Genomic DNA, 8,556 nt, shown 5'->3' with positions numbered 1-8,556 from the left:
CTTTGATTGCTGCCAGGGGCCTCCCCAGTCTGCTCAAAATGGACAGTAGCAGTCCTACAAGCCACCAGGAGACGTGGTTCTCTCCTTTGATACTATCCTCCTAACACATATCCTTTTTATGTCCAAAATAGTACTTTTACCAAAATTTTAAAAAGTGGAAGTGACATTCTGATCATTTCTTGTTTTATAAAATGGAGGAGGTGCAACCTATTAGGGATTGTGGCAGCTGGGAAACAGGATAGATATGACCACTGGATCCTCCATTGCCTCTAAGTTAAGACTCTTGACATACAACATGGTACACCTGGATTCAAATTCCCAATAAATAAATAATAATAAATAAAATTTTTATTTATATGCCGCCCTTCCTTCGATCAGGGCGGCTTACAACATGTTAAAATACAAACAAATTAAAATACACACTCAAATAAAATACACATAAAAAACAAACTAACAATAAAAAGCCCCATAGCCCAACCTCTTGGCCACGAAAGAGGAGGGAGGCCCACAGGATATTTATTCGGGGAATGCCTGTTGGAACAGGAAGGTTTTGAGATCCTTCCTAAATTGGGCCAGGGTAGTAGACGAGCGGAGCTCTGTGGGCAGCGCATTCCAAAGGGCTGGGGCAGCTATGGAGAACGTCCTCCGAGAAGTGGAGGCCAACCTAGCCCCAGGCACCTTCAGTAGCTGCTGCCCAGACGTTCTGAGGGTGCGAGGCGGAATGTACGGGGAGAGGCGGTCCTTTAGGTATCCTGGGCCCAAGCCATTTAGGGCTTTATAGGTGATTACCAACACCTTATATTGAGCTCGGAAGCGAATGGGCAGCCAATGGAGGTCTTTTAAAACCGGTGTTATATGGCTGGTCCTGGGAGCGCCATATAACTCTTGAAGTTTACAGGGTGATCTTGGGCTAGCCAGCTTATCTTACAGGCTTGTCGTGAGCAGGGACATAGCCAGGATTTTAGGAAGGGGGGGGGGGGTCCAGACTAAGTGCCACCATTATATTGAGGCTTGGGTGCAGCAGCGCAGCAGCATGCACCATTCATTTTTCTACCAGAAGGGGGGGTCTGGACCCCAAGAACCCCCCCCCCCTTGGCTACGTCCCTGTCGTGAGGACAGAATGGATGGCAGAGAACCATGTGTCCTGTTGGTGACCCTTCTTGGAATGAAAGATACCGTAAGTAAACAGAGCGAAAGAGGCAAGATCTGAGATTTGTGGGAGAGAGTGAGCCACAGTGGAGGCACTAACAGATGTTACCAGAACTAGAAGTAAAATCGAAGAAAATCGAGCACAGGGGAAGTAAGGATGGGGATCATTTGGTGAAGGCTGCAGGGAAGCAGAAACACAGACCCAGCTAGAGCTGGCTTAAGGATGTGGGGGCATCTGCTAAGTCTGGAGAATCCAGGGCTCCAGCAACATGAAAGATTGAGTTGCACTTGAGGAACCCTGACAGAAATGTTCAAATCCAACCAGATTCCCACTGTATGGTTTCTAATAGCTAGCTCCGGCAGGTGGAAGAGCACTGTGCATAACACCAAAAACTGTAGCAAATAGCCTGAATTGATGGAAAGTAGAAAATACATAAAAGCAAGAATAGTATCAAATACCACCCATCCTGCTCTGGAGCACATCTTGGACAACTGTAGCAGGTTTGTGGGCAGAAGGATGTGGGAAGACAAACCATAGTATGTTTTGAACTGTGCTGCCACCCGCTGGAGAAAAAGTTGTCTTTGGAGCTGCTGAGAATTTACTTAGCCTCAGAGGAGAAAAGAGTCCAAAGAGGAAAAGCTAGCAAAGCAGTGTATTTCCTTGGACCTAGCATATTGTTTTAACTTGTTACAGTGTTTTAAAAAGTTTTTGGTGGACATTTGGGTCCAAAGAAAGCTTGTCTTTAAGGGGATGAAAAAAGCTAGACTTCCATATGTGTTCTTAGGAGAGGTCCTGCTTGTAGGACTTTACCACACCAGCCTGCTGCCCTGACACACTTGGACTAATTTAAGAATGGAAGCATACTTATTTGGCATCATTTCTTATCACACTTTCCCCCATGATAGCACTTTGGCAATCCATGATCTCGTGATCCATTTTCTGCATTGCCAAACATCGCCTTCTGGGAGGAAGGGTAGGAATGAGCTATCATGGCTGCCAACTGCCTCCCAAAGTTGTCTGCTTGTGAATGTGATTACTCCTCTTCACCCCTCCTGAAGCATGGAGCTGCTGTGTGCACATTCACAAAGTGGCCCTGCGCAAGCAATGAAGCCACCAACCACCTCCCAAGCCTGACTGCAGCGTGAATGCACACACAGCAACCGGCTTGGGAAGCTGTTGGCAGCCATGGTCACTGTCAGGGGGAGGGAGAGAGGAGCGGAATCACACCCACTCATATCATACAACTACCTGAAAGGCAGAACTGCAGTGAAAGGGACCTATTTCACAAAGCAGCAGCAAGATTAGAAGCCTATTGATGGGTTTTGTCCATCAATGAAAAGGTGTACTATAGTAATGAATAGCATGCAAAGCAGCAGCAGAACAGACACAACGTCATGCAATAAATACTATTCAAAGATGCTTTTTAGTCTTGGGTGATAAAGTCCGTAATCTATCCAGGGCTTGTCTACATCTATCCCCTCTAGAAAGTGCAAGTGTGGGAGACCACTATTAGATTGTAGAGTGGGAAATGCTTGGTTTGAAAATCAACTTCTCTATGAATTCACTGATCTTTCTGCCTCTCTTCTAGCATAATAGAGGGACTAATAATGTTAGCTTGCTTTACAGTATAGTTGTAATGATAACTGAAATAATATCTGTAAAATGCTTTGAACTTGACTGTAGAATGCTAAATAGTATAGATCTTGTCCAAGGAAAGACCTCTTGTGGCTTCAAGCTCTTTGGAAATGTTCAATTAATTTGGAGAGGAGGGAACAGGGAAAAAAAATCAGAGACTAAAACAAAATATGTTAACCTACATGTTTCTTATTCTCCAGTTCTGTTTGGGCCCCACAGAACCTTGTTAAATGAAACTTGTTAAACTTCAGAAAATGCCAAGTAACACACAATTAATTCATTGGGTAACACAGGTTTTTAGAATACATGTATAACAAACAGCTGATATTCCACATGGGTTCAGACAGCCTTCTGGCAAATTGGATGAAGATGATAGAAGTCATCATAGGGGAAGAGAAGAACCTGTAAAGAACATGTGATTCTGTCAGAGACCAAAAACAGCTAAATATAGGTGTGTTATAGTCTGCCGGCGCTGCTGTTTGCTCCGTTGCCTTCGCTGGGGCCCTCCAAGAGGCCCGTTGCCTTCGCTGGGGCCCTCCAGGAGGGCTCCGGCGGCGGCAGCGGGCCTCTGGGAGGCCCGTTGCCTTCGCTGGGGCCCTCCAATAGGCCCGTTGCCATTGCTGGGGCCCTCCAAGAGGGCTCCGGCAGCGGCAGTGACCCTCTGGGAGGCCCGTTGCCATTGCTGGGGCCCTCCAAGAGGCCCGTTGCCTTCGCTGGGGCCCTCCAGGAGGGCTCCGGCGGTGGCAGCGACCCTCTGGGAGGCCCATTGCCTTCTCTGGGGCCCTCCAAGAGGCCCGTTGCCGTCGCTGGAGCCCCCCAAGAGGGCTCCGGCGGCGGCAGCGACCCTCTGGGAGGCCCGTTGCCATTGCTGGGGCCCTCCAAGAGGCCCATTGCCATTGCTGGGGCCCTCCAGGAGGGCTCTGGCGGTGGCAGCGGGCCTCTGGGAGGCCCGTTGCCTTCGCTGGGGACCTCCAAGAGGCCCGTTGCCATTGCTGGGGCCCTCCAAGAGGGTTCCAGCGGCAGCAGCGACCCTCTGGGAGGCCCGTTGCCGTCGCTGGGGCCCTCCAAGAGGCCTGTTGCCGTCGCTGGGCCCTCCAAGAGGGTTCCAGCGGCAGCAGCGACCTTCTGGGAGGCCCGTTGCTATTGCCGGGGCCCTCCAAGAGGGCCCCGGTGACGGCAAAAGGGCCTCCCAGAGGCCCGCTGCCGCCAACGGAACCCTCTTGGAGGGCCCCAGCGATGGCAAAAGGGCCGGCAAAGAGGAGGAGGCCTCCAGCGCTGACGGCCCCCACCGGCTTTTTTGCCGGCCTGTGACGGGGCCTGGGGCCCCGTCAGGGGCCAGCAAAGAGGGGGAGGCCTCCAGCGCTGGCGGCCCCCACCGGCTTTTTTGCCAGCCTCTGATGGGGGATGGGGCCCCGTCAGGGGCCGGCAAAGAGTGGGAGGCCTCCTGCGCTGGCGGCCCCCACCGGCTCTTTCCCGGCTTCTGACAGGGCCTGGGGCCCCATCAGGGGCCGGCAAAGAGGAGGAGGCCTGGCCCCCGGGGGGGTGGAAGCTCTGCCCCCGGCATGCAGCTCCGCCCCCAGAGGGTGGAAGCTCCACCCCCCGGCTTCGCCCCCCTCCCCCAATTGTCTGAGGGATAGCAACCCGGCCCCCAGCTCAAAAACGTTGCCTACCCCTGGTCTATAAGGCCAGTAGTTAAGATCCTGTACAGTTTTATTATGGCACAAGTATACACCAGCATAGTTCAGCATGAATCCCACTGCTGTGCAACCACTAATGCAGCATGCACCATGGCCTTGGTGTTATGATTTGCATAGTAGTCAAAGAGCTTACCAACCACCAAGTCAAAAGTGGGAGAGCGGACTGAGTGTGTACCTTGCAGAATGGTAGGCTGAACTAGGGTCACATTTATGCAACATATGAGAAAGCACAAATGTTTTTGCAGCTATTTTTACACTGGAAGAGTAAATGATATCATAGAATCAATGGAGATTATCACACAGAGAAAAAGGACGAGAGAGAAGTGGGATGCTCCCATCCTTATTGCACGATTGTTCAAAAGATATCACACAATGTCCCATGATGTCACACTTATCCTGTCCTTCTCCCCTCAATGAAGTGGAATGATCCTGTCACTTTTAGTTAATGGTAGTTTCCTGTTAATGAAAAGTGACAGCACCATTCCACTTCATTGATGGGAGAAGGACGGGATGAATGGGACGTTGCAGGATGTTTTGTCATAATCTTTGAAAAATTGTGCAATAAGGATGGGAGCATCCCGCTTCTTTCCTGTCCTTTTTCTCTGTGTGATAAACTCCATAGAATCATAGAGTTGGAAGAGACCACAAGGGCCATCCAGTCCAGCCCCCTGCCATGCAAGAACTCACAATCAAAGCACCCCTGACAGATGGCCATCCATCTCTGTTTAAAGATATCCAAAGAAGGGTACCAAAACAGAACTCTAGTGTCTATGACAGTGTTCCCTTACCTTCCAGTGATTAAACAGCCAACAACCTCTCGTCTCCTCTCTTCTTCCCTTGCTGAGTTAATTGAGTACTTTTACACTTTGAAATTCCTTTCTCCTATTTTCACCTCTCCTACCTCTGTGTTCAAGCCTGCTTTTCTTACAATATGTTCTGTATATCAATTGATCAGGAAGGGTGGTGAGATATAGCCTTATAACCTTAGTAACCTTAGTAACAAACAAACAAAAGTTCAGTTATTCACATTTTTCTCATGACACCTGTTAATTTCAGCAGATTCAAACCAACACTGGAATCTCCTTAGTGACTTATACTAGTGTAACCGGGGGTTATACTAGCATAACTACCTTTGCCAAGCTTGCATAAAGAAGTGTTCAGTATCTCTTTGTCCAACATTTTCCCCAAGCTGCACAGTGGCAGATGGACCACATCCAAGGGCAGCTTGGATGGTAGAAGTGTCCTCTGCACCATCAACTAGTTGGTTTGTCCTATTTCTATGCTTTTTAAGAGACAGGCCTCAGCTACATATATGTATTTTTGTCTTAATCTTTGGTAAATAACATACAAGTTTGTAGGGTTGGTCCAGAAATGTGTGTGTGTGTGTGTGTGTGTGTGTGTGTCACATGAATATTTTGTAATAGCAATGTTAGAGTAGGTTTTAAGGTTTTATTGTTGATGATTAATGCAGGGGTGTTGGTGTTGGTGGTGATTATATGGTTGTCAATCAGTTGTCTTTCAGGTTCTCCTGACAAAGATAGCTGAAACACCCTGGGAATGTATTATTCGTTGCATTATAATTGCACCTAAATGGCTTTTGCTTCTTGCATTTCCCCTGCTCTTTTGTGCAGCCCCTTTTCTTTTGAATGAAGAAATAATAAGCCAAATCTTGTACTGCTCAGGCTGTGCTTATATTAATAAAGAAAAAATAGGTTATTCAGAAAAGCAAAGAGGTGAACTCCTGGACTGGGCAATTATGCTTTATGCACAGGATTTCTCCTCCCTCTTCATCACACAAGAAGAGCCATTTCAATAAAATCATGAAGTCTTTAAAAATGGAGTAATGATACTTAATACTGTATTTGCACAGTGTTTTCAAATAATCATAACATCTCACCTGCACGTGTAGGTGTAACTGTATATCAACAACCCTGTAAGGAGATGATGGGTAACTCATAGCCCTCTAGATCAGTTTGGACTGCAGCTCCCAGCAGCTTTCATTATTTGCTGTGCTAGCTAGACCTGGTGGGAGCTGCAGCCCAAGAGCCTTTGGAGGGCCATAAGTGGTCCCTCTCTATTGTAAGGTAAGTACAGTCAGCCCTCTGTATTCACAGATTTTGTTTTATCCATGGATTCAAGCACCCACCATTTGAAAATATTTTTAAAACATATGAATTCCAAAAAGCAAACCTTCATTTTGCCATTTTATATAAGTTGTCACCATTTTACTATGCCATTATATTTAATGGGATTTGAGTGTCCATAGATTTTGTTATCCACAAGGGGTTATTGAACCAAAACCCAACAGATACCAATGACCACTGTAAATTGTGCTCCAAATGTGAATGGGATGGTGTAATTGATAAGAGACATTAGCTTGCCAAAGACCACCTACATACCCTCCAACTGTCCTGATTTGGCAGGGACAGAACCACTTTTCCAGCTGCTTTTAAAATATCCGTTTCTTTCTCTTCCTCCCACTTTCCTCATTCAGCTGACTTCATTTGCTGTAAACTGAATTAACAGTGGGAAATTAGTTTGCACTCAACTCAAGAGGGGAGAGAGGAAAGGGCAGAATTTTGTTCTTCCCAGCAAACTGTTGGGAAGCACACTGCTGCAGCATCTCATAGCACGTGTGTTTCTTCCTCATTCACAACTTTTGTCATCTTGATTAAATGTTGGGTGTTGCTTGGCCATATGTGTCCCAGTTTTTATCTATTAAATACTGAGAGGTATGGACCTTGTGGGTACATGACAGAAGCCAGAATCAAACCAGGGGATTCTCCATTGTGGTACACCACACTCAATGAATGAAACAGACAATATAGCAATAGCAATATAGCAAGTACATTTCTATACCACTTATCAGTGAACTAGCTCTCCCTAAGCGGTTTACAATGTGTAAGCCAATTGCCCCCAATGAGCTGGGTACTCATTTTACAAACCTATGAGTGGATGGAAGGCTGAGTAGACCTTGGAGCCCACCTCTAGAATCAAACTTACAACATTGTTGCTACAGTGCCAGCATTTAACCACTGTGCTAGCAGGGCACCTTAATGCACCACCAGGGCTCCAATATGTGGCTGTTGATCTATAATGGTTGTTTGAAGCAGGAATTTCAGCTGTTACTGCTTTTCTTATTGCTGCATTGTAGCATTTGCTAAAAAAAAAAAAAAACCTCTCTTCAACACAACTTCTAAAGAACAGCAGCTGGGCCTTATCTTACTTGGCATGTGGCTATAGCCTACACAGGATCCTCTCTTACAGGACATTTGACAAATAGGGGAGGCAGGAAGCAGGGATGAGTAAATGTAGAGTTTCCATTTTCAGCTTTCTGTATCTGTGTATAAATTTCCACTTCACTGTTCATACTGAACTGAATAAACACAAGACGGAAGTGCCTTCAGCTTTCCTGTTGTCTCTGTGTTGCCAAAAGTCCAAAAACCTTTGTCCTTTGCCCTACTTGTGTTCTAGACAGGGAGAAATCCTTCTCCCAATGCCATTAAATGCAGAGCATCCTGGGATTGGATAGCTGGGTGGGGAAAGCAATTTATGGTAATGATTACTTGGATAAATGGCTCAGGATACAAACTTTCCTTTATAAGCAACTGGAATTGAAGCCCATTTTTAAAAAAAATTAAATACATGGAATTATTATATTTATTAACTTTATGCTGCTGTTTTTACAGTTGTTTGATGAGGTTTGAATTTGTTGTGTTAAAGTATTTTATTAAAGGTAAGCTGCTTTGCAAGAACTAGATCCTTATTTTGTACAATTTTATGCAATACATAAATAAAACATTAGCTAAGGGACTGTTAAATTTAAACACAGTCATAGAAACATTCAAGAGCAGTCTCAAAATACCTATGAAATGTGTCTATTGTCTGTGCAGCACTGTTTCTATAGCCTACACTTCATCACACCACTGTTAAAATCATGGAGTTGTAAGGGATCCCAAGGGCCATCCAATCCAACCCCCACCTGTGCAAGAATCCACAGGCAAAACATCCCTGAAAAGTGGTCATGCAACTTGTGTTTTAAAATCCCAAAGGAGGACAGTGAGCACTGGTGAA

Source organism: Sceloporus occidentalis, unplaced genomic scaffold (genome assembly GCF_023333645.1).
Source record: "Sceloporus occidentalis isolate IW3139 unplaced genomic scaffold, rSceOcc1.0.p SCAF_4, whole genome shotgun sequence".
Classification (NCBI taxonomy): domain Eukaryota; kingdom Metazoa; phylum Chordata; class Lepidosauria; order Squamata; family Phrynosomatidae; genus Sceloporus; species Sceloporus occidentalis.
The sequence above is the reverse complement of the archived record's forward strand: the minus strand, read 5'-3'. Positions refer to the sequence as shown.